The sequence below is a fragment of the Tamandua tetradactyla genome, chromosome 19, assembly GCF_023851605.1.
Source record: "Tamandua tetradactyla isolate mTamTet1 chromosome 19, mTamTet1.pri, whole genome shotgun sequence".
In the NCBI taxonomy this organism is placed as follows: domain Eukaryota; kingdom Metazoa; phylum Chordata; class Mammalia; order Pilosa; family Myrmecophagidae; genus Tamandua; species Tamandua tetradactyla.
In genome coordinates, this window is record NC_135345.1 from 62,486,901 (window position 1) to 62,504,331 (window position 17,431).

At 32.5% G+C, this 17,431-nt stretch overlaps 1 protein-coding gene across 15 annotated transcripts in view; it reads left to right on the forward strand.

The window, feature by feature from the left end:
• ADGRL3 (adhesion G protein-coupled receptor L3) overlaps positions 1–17,431 on the forward strand; it is an 841,123-nt gene that overhangs the window by 281,560 nt on the left and 542,132 nt on the right. The gene's annotated exons all lie outside the window — the stretch shown is intronic.

Sequence of the window (17,431 nt, forward strand, 5' to 3'; positions counted from 1 at the left end):
TTTATAGATTATCCAATAAGAAAGTAAGATTTAATTTATATTCCATGAAACTTTAATTTGTATACCATATAATATCACCAAACCTTGCTAAAACTAGAAGTTTATAAAAATTTATTTCTAAAATGTTTCTCTTTTTTATGTGTTCTTGTTTACAATTTAAACTTTTCTACCAATTATGATTTGTTTTACACTAAGATAGAAATGGTATAATATAGTCACTATCTCATACATTAATATAATATAGCAAAGAAAAAGGGATATAGCTGTATGTGGTGCTTCTTAGGTCTCAGAATAGGCTAGTGTAGCCAGTAGCTGAAATGAATTTGTAGCCTCTTTAACTCACTTTTGGCTTTTAATTGACCACAAAAACCTATTATAGTTCATTAGTGATGCAATTCTGAATTTGGCCTATGTTCCTAAGTTTCAACATGAGTTGCATAAAATAATTTCTGTGTCTTTTGAGGTTTTCTTCTGAAGTGCTCTTGATTTAGCACATTTAGTTAAAACAAGTAAGCCACTATAATGACTGGTAAAGGTGTAAAAAAAAATTAAATTAAATCTTATATATGCAATCATCTAATTTTAAACAATGTACAATTTATTAAAATTTCTAAATGTTTCCTTAACTTGTATACTGATGCAGTACTTACACATTCACATATTTGTGCATCAGTAAGATTTTGCGATGTGGGATATAAAGGGCGCTTTAATCAAGTGCTTTTCTAATTATTTGTGTACCTAAAAGTGATTTATATTAGGGTTTTTGGCCTTATATGAATACTTACCTCACAAGGATATTTTGGGGAATAAATAAATAGCATATGTAAACAATTTAGAACATTATATGACAAATATTGTGTTCCAACATGATTTCCTTAATTATCCTTTCTGCACTTCCTATTTATTTTTGTTCCAATACATTTTCACAATGAACAATCAGACAGCTAGCTATGAAAAAACTGTTTCATTTGATGAGGATTCCCAGAAACACACACACACACACACACACAATTCATGTTCAAAGTCAATCTAAAATTACCCTTGTAAGAGAAAGGTAGGTTAAAAATAGAAAAGGATGATGTAAGAAAGATTCCTTCTTCAGAGCTGAAATTTCTGGTTTCCGCAAACCATCTTTTATGTATTTCAGACATAACTGATACATGATTCATGGGTCTTGGATTGAGAACTGGAAACCTGTATTAAACACACACACACACACACACACACACACACACACACACACACGTAACTGCCATGTAACTGACAAGTATTTTAAAACTTATAATAGAGTGGTATGGGACATAGAAGATTTACCTGGTATATATAATACTTTGGGTTAAACTCTAAAGTTTTCCTTTTCTTTTATGTGGACTACTTAATACTATCTTTATGCTTGAACCATGTCAGGTAATGACTATAGGCACTTCCTACTTATAAACTTTGTATTATCTTTCATAGATATTTAAAACTTTACATCAAATAAAATGCACATCAGTTTTGTCTGTCTTCAATAGAAGCTCTTCTCCATTGCTTTAGTATTACCACTTCTGATTATTGAATGCAGGATGTTATGAACAGCCTTTTGCAATTTAACTTGTTCATAAATAGAGGAATGTATATAACTTTGATCAAGTGCTGAAATAGAATAGAATAGGAATTTCTAGAGTCCCCACAGATCCTAGCTTAAAGGAAATGCTGTGTAGCTTGAAAACTTTGATGACTAAATTAAAATGGATGTCATAGGTATAGAAATGCTCTTGTTTTCTAAAAGTCTTCTGATAATTTCTCTTTGCCTACTGTTGAAATGCCTGGCTTTATTTGCCCCCTTGATCACTGAGAATTAACTTTCCTGGTTAATGACCTGAATTATTCTCTTTAGATAAGAATATTTAAATAATATTATTTAGAGCAAATAATGTTAATGGCTGATGATTGTATAGCCATAAACTTTAGATTGACTCAATTAATCCTCACAAAATTATCATGAACTTATTATTATTGTTATTATTTCATTATCCTCATTATTAGAAATTTACAGATTAAAACATTGAGACACTGAGTATTAAAATAACTTGACTGGGGTTATATAGCTCTTTAGTGACATGGTAGGGAGTTAAAATCAAAGCTCTGGCTTCTTGATTTCTTGTTTTACTGCCAGCAGATATCCAGTTCCTATTAAGGTCACTCTTCCATAAAGAAAATCCCATCTCCACTCTGCTGGTCATGTGGGAGCATGACTGGATATGTTGATCACTTGCCTCTTCCATGTTCTAGATTGATTGATTGAGCTTTGAAGTGGATGCACCTGAGTTAAAATTATAACACTACCAACTGCTAGCACTGTAAAACCTGTTACTTGGTAAGCTAGTAAATACATTTCATTTGTCACCCACTATGTGCTAAAAAACTATACTAGATTCTAAGGAAATGGTTCTAAACAATGCAAACTATTGATTACCTCAAGTCATTTACAGTAACTTAAAAATGTGTAAACCGGGGTGGGCCGCGGTGGCTCAGCGGGCAAAGTGCTTGCCTGCTATGCCGGAGGACCTCGGTTCGATTCCCGGCCCCAGCCCATGTAACAAAAACGGAGAAACAGAATACAATAAAACAAGAAAATGTTTAAAAAATGTTTCCCTTTCTTCCTTCCTTCCTTCCTTCTCTCTGTCTTTCCTTTAAAAAAAAAAAAAAAAAAAAAAAAAAATGTGTAAACCTTTTCATATGCAAGAATAAACATTTATTTCTTCCAGGCTTATTTTAAGAAATGAATGAAATAGTATATGCAGATCATCTAATATAGTGCCTGGTATTTGGTAAATCCTCAAGAAATTTTGTTTTCCTGTTCCTTATTTAATCTTAAAACAGAGCTAACCTTCTGAAGATTAAGTAATGAAAATACAGAATTACCCTTACTCTCACCCTGAGAATTGAACAACAAAAAAATTTCAGCTTGAATCTCAGTTTTCAAGCTTTGCCAGACATATCTCAATACTAGAGTCTAAACAAAATTATTATCAAAAGCTTAAATCACTCTTTTAATTGGTAGCATATAATTGTCATTGATTAATTTGTACATGATTTCTACATAAATAAAAATGGAAACTAAGATAAAAAATTAATTATGAATAATGTTTATATTTGGTAACCAATCTCCACATCGTCTTAGAAAGTTTGGCTAAGGTTTTAAATGATAAAACAAAATTAAACAGTAATCAACCTCATATATATATTAGGAAATGTCTCCGGTTTTATGTTTGTCTGTATTCGTCTCTGTGTACCTCTATATTTCTCTTTCTCTGTTTTCCATGACTGTGCCCTCTTTCTTTAGAGCTTTTACACCCTTATCTATAATGCAATGAAGAGAAGTAGCAAAAGCAGATGGCCAGTTCTTTGTTGTGAACTAATGTAGTATTGCGTGAATATAAAGGATTTCTTTTGTTGCTGTTCTATTGATGCGGTTAGAGGCAATGGAAAGGAAGGGAATTAGAGGACAATAACCGCAATGCTATGGACACATGGAGCTCCTCCAGATTGTTAGTGGAGGGACAGAAAGGGACACCGTGAGATCCTAAACTTTGTAGCATCTAGATCTAGTCTTGGGAAATGACTTCATTCTAAGTCTGATGGATTGGCAAATGAGAAGGTGATTAGGGTACTCAGATATCTTAATTTTAATTAAACTTCACTTATAATCTGGTTCACAATTGAAAAGATGGAAAATGGGATCATTAGAATTTTCTATGGGGAACTGGGAATAATCTGGTCTTATTTTTTTTGGTTCCTTTGTAGAAAAACTAATTATTCTGTACCCAGCATATATACACTTTTTTTTTCCTGTAAGTCTATTTTTTGTTGTTGTTAAAGATGGATCTCATTTATATATTTGTGGGTTTTATAGGCTAAGTTGCTTTTCATTATGTTCAGGAAGCTACTTACAACAAAAATTTCTACTGGGGACAAAGAATGGTCAGATGCATATATATTTAGTACTTACAGGTTTTTATGTAATTTATATTTTATTATGTAAATTTTGCAGTTAGAATACTATTTTTGATTTAAAATAATACATTTTTAACTTCTAATAAGTTATGTTTGAGAAAGCACAAAATCACATTGTACTGCATTACATTTCACCATATGATTCTTTCTATAAAGACATGTTTTATTAGTTGTGAAGAGTGTGGTTGACTTCTAAGCTCTGCTTAACTTCGTTATTTTGGGAAATTAATCATCCGTGAAATGTTTATAATGTTTGCCGGCCTAAGTAATTTGTAATATCTGCAATAATGTCACTAATTTATGATCAAGTACATTATACAGAAAAACCTTTGTCATGGTAATGCCATATGAGGTTACTCCTAATATATCCAAAAGCATCTGCCTTAGCCCCATGGTATCGGATTTCAAAATATGTATTTTCTAAGTTAATTGCATAATCACTAATATCACAATGCAAGCTACAAATATGGATGGCTGAGAGTTTTGCTATTTTCTGAAAGAATTTGCTTTAAAAACTCCCCTACAAACCCAGCATGCAGATTAGCAATGGAAAATGATTTCTTTGCCTTCTCACTTGCAGAACATGTTATATGTGAATTTTTTTGTAATGAAACTCTCTGAGTGTCATGTGTACACTTAAAGGGTAAAATTGCATTTTTATTTTCAAGTTTTATACACTGTGACTATTTGGAGGTTTTGGATTAGATCTTATTTTTGTGTTTTTTGGCCTGGGTGGACTGAGCCCACCATAGGGTACTTATTGTATATCTGATATTGAACAGTGTTTACAATACTTTTTATTGCTTGAAATATATAATATCAAGTTACCAGTTTTCTATTTCCCTCATCTTTGGGTCTTTAAATAATTTATTTGCTTTCATTCTCAATATAAGAACGGTGCTCTCACATTTATAATCCCATATAATTAGCCGCAAGACCTTTTTCTTTTTAGAGGAATTGTAGATTAACAGAAAAATCATGGGGAAAGCACATAGTTCTCATCTACCCACATTTAGCCAATTTTCTCTGTTAATATTTTGTTAGTGTGGTACCTTTGCTGCAGTTGATGAAAAATTATTATAATATATATCATAATTATATTGATTATAGTCATATTATTAGGGTTCACTTTTTGTGTTGTATAGTACCGTTTTTTTATTTTTATTCTTGAAATATACATATGGCATAAAATTTCCATTTTAATCACTTTTAATTGTATAATTCAGTGGTATTAATTACTTTCACAGTGTTGTACTAGCATCACTACCACCCATTACCAACACTTTTCACAAACCATTTTAATGCATTTTTTCTTAATTCTGATTGGCAACTGGTTAATGGTCAGTAAGCTTATTGAGATGCCATGGGAACAGTCTCACTGATTTGGCATTGTATTATCATCTGTTTTAATTTGCCATTAGTGAAGAAAAAAATAGAGTTAATATTTCTTGATAAATTGAAAGTAAATGGTTTGAATTTTAATTAATTTTTATGTGATACTTTATTTCCCTTATATTTTGTGATAGGGTCAGAAATTAGTTTCTTTAAATATAGTTTTGTATGCCCAATTGAAAAATCATATTTTAAAGGGTTTGATCAAATAGGCTAGACTAGTTAAGGATTTGCATGAGAAATAAGCCAGTTGTACTTAAAAAAGTAATAGGTATAGGTCTTCATACATAAAATAGGTGCTCATAATGGCATTTAATAAGTTTCTGTTTTTATTTCATAAAAATTATAATATTGCATCATGTGAAGGCATTATGGTTTATGTTACAGATTAAATGCTGACTCAACATTAAAGGTCATAGATATTTTACAATTACAAACAGTGCTATAAGGAAAATGCTTTATATAAATTTTGGCTGTATTTCTGTACCCCTAGAAAAAACTCAGGAAATGTAAAGGAATGATTCCTTAATAGGATAATAAATAACTATCTTAAATGAATGGCAATAAATGATCAAGACAAACATGCTGCTTATCACTACCGGTTGTTTAAAGCAGTCCCAAAGGTTTTGGCTACTATGATAATGAATAAAACATAAAGAAGAAGAATTTCTTCTGTGGGCAAGAAATTTCTATTTGCAAGTGATAGATGATGTATTCAAAAATTCAAGAAGTAAAGACGCAGGGTACATGGGTAGTTAAGTGGCAGAATTCTTACCTGCCATGAGGGAGGCCCAGGTTCGATCCCTGGCCCATACACTTCAATAAACAAACAAATAAATAAATAAATAAATAAATAAATAAATAGTGCTGTGATAAGGGGATATTCACATAGAAAAAAAAAAAAAAAAAGAACCGTGATCCCCCACCACACAGCATACAATAAACAAACAAACAAAATACTTAAAAAAAAAAGAAGTAAAGGTATTCTCGAAAACAATGACCCCTTTTAGTGCAAATACATGATGAACCATACTTACATAGTTCTGGCCAAACAACATTAAATGTTTGAATTGCTTAGGAAATATTGTAACAGGAAATATATGGAACCTATGAGAGGAAAAGTTGAAACTTTACTGGGAGGTATAAAAGATGACATGCATACCTGGGGTCCTGGAGTAGTGCACCATGTTCCTACATGAAAAAACTGAATATAGTACAATTGTCAAATATTTCTGACTAAATTATTGTAGAGTTTTACACAACTGCTTCAGAATACCAGTGAGAGCCTTGTGAAGTAGAAACACAACAAAATAATTCTAAAGCATATATTTTTAAGGAAAAAGGTTTTTAAAAAGAGAAAGAATACTAAGAAGACACCTGTCCTATTGAACATAAAATGCATTTAAAAAAATATATATATATATATTAGAAAAATACTGTAATTAAAGTGAAAATCAGAGTGGCAAAATAAGATCTCTGAAACAGCATTGTGATATATCTGTTTGTGTTGCAAATTGAAAGAAATAGTTCCTCAAAAAATCTTCTAAGACAAGACGTATGCTTTCACATAGGGTCATATCAGTGTGTGTGTGTGTGTGTAGGTGTGTTTCCAATATCTTTTATGAAACTTCTGGAATAAGACTTCTTTCAATTATCTCCCTTGATCTCCACTAGGTTATGATTACATTCCCAAATAAATAGCGGTTTTCACAGAATGGTTTCTTGCTCACTAAACAAAACAGCCCGAGGCAGGTAGGTCTTCCTAGAAATACAGAAAGTGTGTATTGGTAGTTTGGGGTGTCATTTTGTTCCACACAGTTACTCCAAGACCCAGTCTAATAGCACAAGGCTTCCAAAGTCATCCTGAGTCCGTAGGAAGGGGAAGGAACACCGTGGAATTTCTAATGGAGGGTTGTTATGACCATACTGGAAGTAGTGTGCATTGCTTCTACCATTTTCATTAAATTAATCTCAGTTTTATGGCCACACCTCCAAGGGAGTCTGAAAAATGTCGTCTTCTTGTGATGAAGGAAGAAGACATTCCATTTCCAAAGGCACTAATTAGGTTTGTTTGTTTTTGTTTTGTTTTATTTTGTTTTTCTGCATGGGTAGGTACCAGGAATCAAACCCGGGTCTCTGACATTGCAGGTGAGAAATCTGCCACTGAGCCACTATGGCCTACCCCTGGTTTTGTTTTAAAACTGGATCTAATGCAGCAATATCTTTTTTCTTTAATGTGTTATGGAGGTTTTTAAAAATTTTTATTTAGATATATTTCACATATCATAAAATTCACCTATTTAAAGTTAACAATTCAGTGAATTTAAGTACATTCACAACATTGTCTAGCCATCACCACAATCTAATTTTAGAACATTTTCAATATTCTAAATGTAATACCATACACGTTTATAGACATACCTGGTTTCTTATTCCTTCCTGAGCACTAAGAAATCTCTAAACTACCTTCTGTCTCTATGAATTTGCCTGTTGACATTTCATATAAGTAGAATCATACAATATGTGACTTTTATAACTGGCTGCTTTCACTCAGTGTAATATTTTCAAGATTCATCCGTGTTGCAACCTGTGTTAGTATTATTTTTTTTTGCCAAATAATATTCCTCATTTTGTTTATGCTTACATCAGTTGATGAATATTTATGTTTCTACTTTTTGTCGATTATGAATAATGCTGGTATGAAAATTTGTGTACAAATTTTTGTGTAGGCATATTTTCATATCTCTTGGGTATACACTTCTAAGTGGAATTACTGTTTATATGGTAACTCTATGTTCAGCATTTTGAAGAACTGCTAAGCAGTTTTCCAAAGTAGCTGCATATGGTTTTACATTAATAGCACTATGAGAGTTCTAGTTTCTCCATATCCTCACCAACACTTGTTATTGTTTATCTTTTAAATTTTAACCATTATAGTGGATGCAAAGTGTTATCTCACTGAGCTTTTGATTTGCATTTCTCTAATGGTTAATGGTGTTCATAATCTTTTCATATGCTTATTGTCCATTTATATATTTTATTTGGAGAAATGTCTGTTCATTAGACATAGAATAGAAATATTTTTTAATTAAGACATTAATAGAAATGAATGGTCATCAGACATTAGAATAGAAATGTCTACTCAAAATTTCTTGAGTTTAGTTATTCTTGACTTTTTATTGGTGAGTTGTAAGTGTTCTTTGTAATAATTTATTTTTTATATTACAAGATTTTCATTGTTAGAAGAGATTTATGCTAAGAGTTCTTGAGCCTGCATTTTGAAGAAAATCTTTCTGTCTGGATTTATCCACTTAAATTTCCCCTACTTTACAAATATTCTGTGTAATATACAATTTTTCTGGCTCGTCACCCACCTCCCCTTTTATGTATATTTTGTACTACAGAAATAGATCATTATTCATCATTCATTTTTTATTGTGATGACAAAAGACTATTGATTGACAATGATTGAAGCTTCACACTGACATGACAATTATATACAGGTGACTAACATAAAAGTAACAGTAAGTAAATTTAGTTGGTTCTTACATTAGTTTGTAATTACTCCTCTCTGCGGAAATGATGAAGAGCGCCAAGCTTTTATCACGATGGCCAAAAAAGTTTCTGTTTTTGGTCCAGTCTGAATTATTATCATTCCATATATTTTTTTCTTTTTCTTTCTTTTTTTTGTATATGTGCTGAATGGCGGGGTCACATTTCATTATTTTTCCCTGTGAGTATCCTGTTGTTTCAGACTATTTGTTGAATTTTTGTTTATTTACTCTTGTTTGTTTTGCTTGTTTGTTTTCTTTGGAGGGGCAAGTGTATGGACCAGGAATCGAACCCAGGTCTCCCGCATGACAGGAGAGAATCCTACCACTGAAATACCGCTGCACCCCCTATCATTCCACATTTTATAAGTTCTCTTATTTATGTTTTTCTATCTTTACTCAAATAATATTTTAACAACTGTCTCTTATTTTATTTCCATGAACTCTATTTTACTCAAATATATTTTGTGAGCTACTTGGATGCATCTTTTACTTCATCTTAAGAAAAGTTAAACAATGCTATAGCTCTCTGCCTTTTTATTAAATCTAAATATTTTTTTATGATTGTACTCTGGATTAATTCATCTCACAATATTATTCACATCACAATATTATTAAATATGCAAACCAGAAGAGAACTTGAGGCTTTGTTTGGAAGGATCCTATTATCTTCACTATTTTAGTCCATTATGCTTATCTGGCACAACAATATTATTGCTTGGGAGAAAGGAATAGGAGAGAGCTAAATACATATAATGATTGATTTATAAATGTTGATACTGAACAGCCTCTGCAATTTTAAGGAACCATGAATGGAGGATGATGTCAACATAGTTAGAGAGTGATGCTTAGCAGCCCAGAGACTGAAGTTTACAATATCATTGAATCTAAGCTGTTTTAGAGTCCTCACTTTTACAGCCCTATTGAACGCAGTATAGAAGGATCTCAGGCCTTAGAGTCTAATTGCAATTCCATTACTTCCAAGATGCATGACCTTAACCGAATTGAATCATAGTTTCCCTATTTAGAAAAGGGATATTTGTGCCCATTTTAATCCTGGGAGAATGGGGTCATTAAAGCATACCTTTGGGAATTAGAGCTAAAAAAACAAATGATCTGTATAGTAAGCAAAATTTACAATATACAACCATCTCAGGGTCAATTATTTCCATAGTGCTTTTCAAAGACTACATTGTATATTCTTAATCCCCAATTGTGACAGTTTCTCTAATTATGAGTCCACGCATTTGTACACACATTCCAACATTATGTTCAGGACTCATCCACTGGACTGTAACTAAGTCTTTAATGAGTTACTAATGAACATCTTAGCTTAGATCAGCATTAAAAAATGTTAAGGGGTGTTGAAAAGCTCTTCAGAATGCAAGTCTGTCACTTTTAATTAGTCTGTTGGTCCAATAAATTTTCCTTTCTTCACCATTCTTCCTAAATTATAAGAAGCTGAATAATGACTGGCACAGACACCTTCACCTTATATCATTAGTTTATTGTGAGGTTGAAGTTAAATTGTTTTGGTTAAATGCATAGATAAAATAACATTAAAATCTAAAGAGTATTTTATAATGTTTCATTCTGTTCTTAAAACCCGATGACTTTAAAACAGATTGATCTATTGTTGCATTAGGGAATAACAGATGTCACAAGGAAAAAAGATCCAGGCATGATTAGATCATGCCGGTAAAAAAAAAAAAAAAATCCTCTGTATTTATAAAAGGAAAGAACAGTCTGCTTTCACACATTACTGCTCCTCTCCAAGCTGTTAAAGATACCAAAAACGTAGTAATCATAGACACTGCCTAAATTAGATCAGGACTATTCTTTACTGTGCCTCTTGTTCCAAATCAACAATGGTGGTGACTATTTAGCAGTAATCCTTTCCTCCTTACTTTTTTGTCATTTTTCTCATCTTTTTCTTCTCTTTTGGCAATGAAATTGGTGAAGCCATGCAAATTTTAATGGCACATGATTTAATAATGAAGAGAGTACACAAAATTCAAAGCAACTAGACGGGTATGATGCACACCCCGCAGGGAGAGGTACATATTTGCTTAAAAGGAGGTCTTTTAGATTAGACACAATAGCACAGGACATTTGGAATAGCTGTGATAGCCTGGATGTATTCTAGGTTACAGGCTGTTGTTAGGAAGCTGGCTTTTTGTTGTACCTCTGCAGACAGATAAAAATCTACCCTGCCGATTTTTAAAGTAGGTGTCCAATAGTAATCACACACTATGTATAGACCACCAACATAACACAATCGATCATTTTGACACTTGGAGCCTGTTAACATGACTGCTGTGCTGGGAACCAACATTTAGGCATTCATTTTGTGTGGAGGTGGAGGTGGGGCAGTAAAAATCTCTTATTACCAGAAAAAAAAAAATAGGAAAAAAGAAGGTTCTCATTCTTTTCAGCTATGCTGAATGATGCTAGTTATGATTATGTCAGGATTGGGAGGAGATGGCACTCACTAACAAGACAGATCTCTGTCAAAATATGCTTCGTTTTTTGCTCGTTTTGCCCACACATCAAGTATAATAGGCATTGTGATTAAGGAAGAGTGTCCATTACCATACTTACAAAGAATTTTAAAGAAAGAACATACTTAATGACATTCTGAAAGTATGCCTTCCATACCATTAAAAATTATTATTCTTGAAGAAGGAATAGAGGAAAGAAAAGAAAAAGAAAGTCAGTGTTATCCAAAAACTAAGTAGCGATTTTTTTTTTTTTTTTTTTTACTATGAGTTGAAATCTATATTTGCGGAGGTGTACATCTTTTTTAATTAGAAAACTAGAACTTACTAATGGTTATCTCTACTCTGATGACTAGGACATGCATTTTATTTAATTTTATTGGGAAAAAAAAACAATCTTTTGTCAGAAGCCAAATTTGTAATGAATTGATATCACTAGCAGAAACTTTTCTCTTTATGTATTATTCATTTTCACAAGTTTTGGGGATACTTTATAATAGTGCAATTCAAACAACCATTACGATGAATCTGTCACAATTTTTCCTTGTATTTTTGGAACATAGAATGTGCTGGATTTGAACGCCAACTAAATATATCTTTAAAACTGCTTTTTTTTTTAACACTGTAAATCAAGTCTCTCTTTAGATTTAATCATAACCAAGGGTTTGGCTCTTTCCCTAATTTCAGCATCTTATACAGATTTTGAAATTTGGTTGTTTACTTGGTTTTCTGGTGAAAGCTTGGCTATAGCAATATTCTATTTTATTGTAACAGGCTAAATTGTGGAGAATAAAAGTGAAGAATCTAGTCTGAAGGGAAAATTGCCTACCAACATAGGGCAAAGCAACACTTCATGAAACGAATCAGTCTAGTGACAGACTCTGTTGAGTTAAATAATATCCAGGTGTATTATGAAAATTGCTTCATTATACACAGGTGGACAGTTTATCATTACTGAGCCATTTTCTCCTAAGACCCAGAATTGAAACAATTTTTCTCTTCCTGTTAGAACCTTCAGGTAATTTTTACCTGGTGGTATCCATAGTCAGGTGCTGAATTGGAACTTTTATGATTACTGTGAGAGATTACTACTTAGCCTATAAAGTGATTACACAGCTGTTACATACACCTATGGAGAAAACTGAAGGAAGTAATCCCTTTATATGGCCAGAACGAAGGTGATAGAGGAAAGATAGCGCTTTTCACATACGTATAAGGAAGCAGAATTGGAAAATGTGCCTGTACTAACTTACATGAAGGAAAATGAAAGGACTAGTCTCTCTTTCTCCCTATATATATATACATATATATAACTTCCTATATATATTTATATATATATATTGCTCTGAAGTTGTTAGGCTTTCAATATCAATCAATTATTTGCTGTTATAACTATTTTAATATAATTTCTAGTATTTTCATAGGACTTTACAATTAGCTGAACACTTTTGTATGGAGTAATTCAGTTAAGCTCGTAACAATCTAGTGAGTGACAGGCAGTAGTCTCGGGCATTTTAAGTTGAGAATGTAGACTCTAAGGAACTCAAAACTCTCTCAACTAGCCAGTGTAGGCTTCCTCCAAAGGCGTTTCTGTAACCTTCTGAATGTTTGCTGTACCATGTAGAACTATGATTTAAATCAGAAATAAACTAACCAAAACAGCATATAAAAAATTACGTTAGAATGGTACAAAATAAATAAGTAAAATGAAGAAAACAACTTCATTTAGGGAGGGAAGAAAGCAATATTTTGTTTGCTTAATCCTTGGAAATCAAAAGGATTATTAAATCATATGTATATTTTAGGAGAGAATGAAGAGGAAATTGTGTGGAATGCAATGATTTTATGCACAGTTTTAACACTTTAGGCATTCTGAGATATAGAAATAGTTGGCTAAATTATGACAAGAGTAATACAAGAAATGTGTGGGGTTTGAGAAATCCCAGTACCATATAGGATTTCCTACTAGGAATGATAATTTGAACAAAGGATTAGGCAGGTATTATAGCAAGGTATGATAGTGAAAGGCAAAGTTGAATATGTAGGGTAGGGTCATGGCTGTATTAGATTATATTTTAAACTCCATAAGGCTCAGATTTAACTAACTAATATAAAGACGTGGTAAATGTTACCCAGTAACACAAAAATAAATGATTGTGAGAAACATCCTCAATAGAAGAAAGTCACTTATAACTATCATACATAAGTTCAGGTGATACTCTGTGTTAGCATTTTTCTATTTCTAGAAGTATCTTAATACTACAACCCAAAGTTTTGTTTAGATTCCAAGATTAACAGATGTTTGGAGGGAAAAGCTGAATAACTGAGATTTACAGTAACACATCTAAGAGAAACAGAAACATTTTAAGTTTGTTAGAAATGATTGTTTAGTATTATAGTTGATAAATCAGTATTGATCTCTGAGAGCATATGTCATTGAATTCTGATATTCTTTATATTTATTTCAACTATATAATCCGCAGATGATACTATCACAAATATGCTTTACTTCTTGAATACTCATTAGTTTTCCTTTTCCTACTCCTTACCTCATATCTACTCATAACTAACTTTCAAAAGTTGATACCCTGATGACTTTTGATGTTTTGAGAAACTATCCACAGACATGAGATAAATGTTTTGATGATTTCGGTAGGTTGTGAAATATTAGTTTTCATATCTCATGCTTGCCTACTAGGGAAGCAGAATCAAAGCTTTTAAATAATAATAATAATAATCTGGAAATGAAGTAGCTGTGAGAATATTTGGATATGGCAATAATTCTTACAGAATCTATGATAAGTATTAAATTTTATCTACAATCACAAAACTTTTTTTTGCTGTTTTTTAACTTCTTTTCAATTCTGTAATATAACATAATACAAAGCAAAGAAAGAAAAAGCAACAGTTTTCAAAGCTCTCTTCAACAAGTAGTTACAGGACAGATCCCAGAGTTCATCAGGCACTACCATACCATCAGTTTAGATTTTTCCTTCTAGCAGCTCCAGAACATTGGAGGATAGAAGGAATAAATATTTTTTACCGTCACAATCAACTTTTTTTTCTTTTTTGTGAAAAATAACGTATATGCAAAAAAGCAATAAATTTCAAAGCACAGCACAATTAGTTGTAGAACAGATTTCAGACTTCAGTATGGGTTACAATTCCACAACCTTAGATTGCTTAGAACAGAGTCTGAAATGTGGTCCCAGTGGAGACAGGAGGGAGGATAAAGGGAACATTTCAAATTATAGTTAATGTCACAACATGCCGAGATATTTTTTTGTAGTCAAGTTCAAAGAAAAACTTTCCCTCATTAATCTGGAGAAAAGAGTCATTGAGAATGTGAATGCTGTTTTCAAGTATCTAAAGAAAAATATCATTGAGGAGTAACTTGAATTTGTATGGCCCCCTCTATATAGAATTTAGATAAGGGGATGTAGAATGCCAGGATATGGGCAAATCGCCTTCTTCCATATGAGGAAGAACTTGCTGCTTCAAATGGAATTGGGTGGTCAGGGATAGAGCATTTCTGACCACTGCTTCTTCACACAGGCACTGATAGATTTTTAGCAGGTGTGCTGTAAAGGTCATTATCTATAATACACATTGGTTGATTGTTTATAGGCTTGAGATTCCACAGTTATAATGGACTGCCAGGCTTACAATTGTGGTGTCTATATTGAAATCTTATTTTTATTATAATCACCTCAGGAAGATAGAATTCATATATATAAATGCAAATAAATACTTGCCAGAAGTCGTATATTATCTGAAGTGTAACATATATATATTTAAAACGAAAGTTAAGATGTTGATGTTCTAACAACCATTCTCCATGTAGGCAATACAATAGCACCTCCACTTTTGCTGCCACTGATTGGATTCCTTTTTTATTGATGATAAATTTAAATGAGAGCCTAATCTATAGAAATAATATACTTTAGGTACATACAAAACATCAGAACCTAATTACCTCTAACTTAAGAATCAAGGTCTACTTGATGATCCTATATCTTATTTTTTGGTTCTTACTCTCTTTAGGTCCCCAAGAAGTTTGCATTCTAGTTTTAGTTTGAGGGTGCTTTTATTCTTGTTTAAGCTGAGATTCCTTCATTTAAACACAGACACTAGTATATTTTTCAGCTGATGTTCCATCTCACAGTGTATGAGTTTGAAACCAGCATTACACTCTGCCTCTCCAGGAAATTGGTCTCTTCTAGGAATAACGGGTTTCTAGCTCAGAAGAGATCACTACTACCACATCTGTCCTTATCGGGCCTTACCCTTTCCTACAGGAGTCATAGCCAGTCTCCTAAGAACATACTTGATTGCCCCAAAAGTAAATGTCAGATTAAGAACTTCCCTCTCTCACTCTTTTTCCGTCTCTTCTCTCTTTCACTCTGTTTTCCCAGTTTCTTTCTCTCTCCACCTCAACAATCATTGAGTAAATATTAAGAGTTGAAAGGGATCATTTAACATGTATAAATAGATATCATTTGCTTTTGCCTTCCTTAATATTTGAAGGATATAGCATTTGTTTGGCGAGGACAAAGTAAAGGAAATAAATTTCTGCTAGCAAGACACTAACAAAAACTATTAATGGGAGATCATTTTTATTAGAAAATTTCTCCAACCCAGTTTGTGCACCAAGCTATTACTTTCAGTCATGGGTATGGCTCAGGCGAGAGCCCATCTCTCTACATTGTGAACTTCAGCAAGCCACCTCTCCTAGTCCAATAACTGCAAATTTTACATATTCCCTTAGAAAAGTCAATACATTTATAAATTAATCATCTGTTACTAGCTTGACCTCTTCTCAAGTATTCAGAATTAAATATCCAATTGACTTCCTCAACCTCTATAAATGCATATTGAAACCTATCAAATGTACTGTTGATTTTCATTTCCCAAACTACTTCTCCCCAGTTGTCCCCATTTCATTAAATGGTGTGATTGCTTATTATGCTATTTAATGTAAATATCATTTACATCAAATCCATATGTAAATTTTATGATTCTACTTTTAGAACAAATCTAGGATCCATTCATCTCTACTACATCTACCATTGTTCAAACACCCCTCATTTGTATCAGGTTAGGGCAACAGTCTGTTAACTGACTTTTCTGCTTCCACTTTTGCCTTCTGATTTCACTGGTTCTACTTTTGCTTCCTTATCCATTATCTGTAGCAGTAAGAATCATCTTAAATAAATAATACTCAAACTATGCTACTAATCTGTTAAATTCCTTCAGTGGAATTCTCTTACACTTAAAGTCTATACTCTTTACCCTGGTTTACTAAGTTCATAATCTGACTATTGCTTACATCTCTGCACCTCATCCCAACCATTCTTCGCCTGTCCACTATACTTCAGTCACCTTTGCCTTAGTGCTTGCTATTTCTTGAACAAACCAAGATGGCCCCAGTCTTGAAGTCTTTGCAGTAGCCGAGAGGGCTTTTTGAATTGAGTTCTTATGACTGACAACTTCAGATCTTATGGAAATCTCAGTTTCCATTTTACCATCACAGATAGGTCTTCCATAAAAATCCAAAGAAACCTTTACATATTACCCTAAATTTTCTGTAGATCACTCATATCTATATGATATTTTTCTTTATTATTTATCTATCTCTTTGCATATTCCCTGTAACCTTCACCAGATTGTATGATTAATTAAAGCAAGTACATGATCTATTTCATTCACTAAAATCTCGAGCACGTGGAAGAGAACCTGACATGATGGGAACTCAATAAATGTTCATTGAATGAATCAATAAATTCATGTCCTACCACCCAGATATGCTTCTGTGATAACATGACTGTGGGAAAAATCTTTCAATTTTATTATACTGAAGCTTGTGGGAAAATATAACTTGATAACCTTTTGCTAATGTCTTTCCATAAGGTTGTCATAAAAATGTTAGGGAAACCATGACTGTATGTATTCATGTAAAAATATTTTTAAATTAATTTCATTGTCATTTTG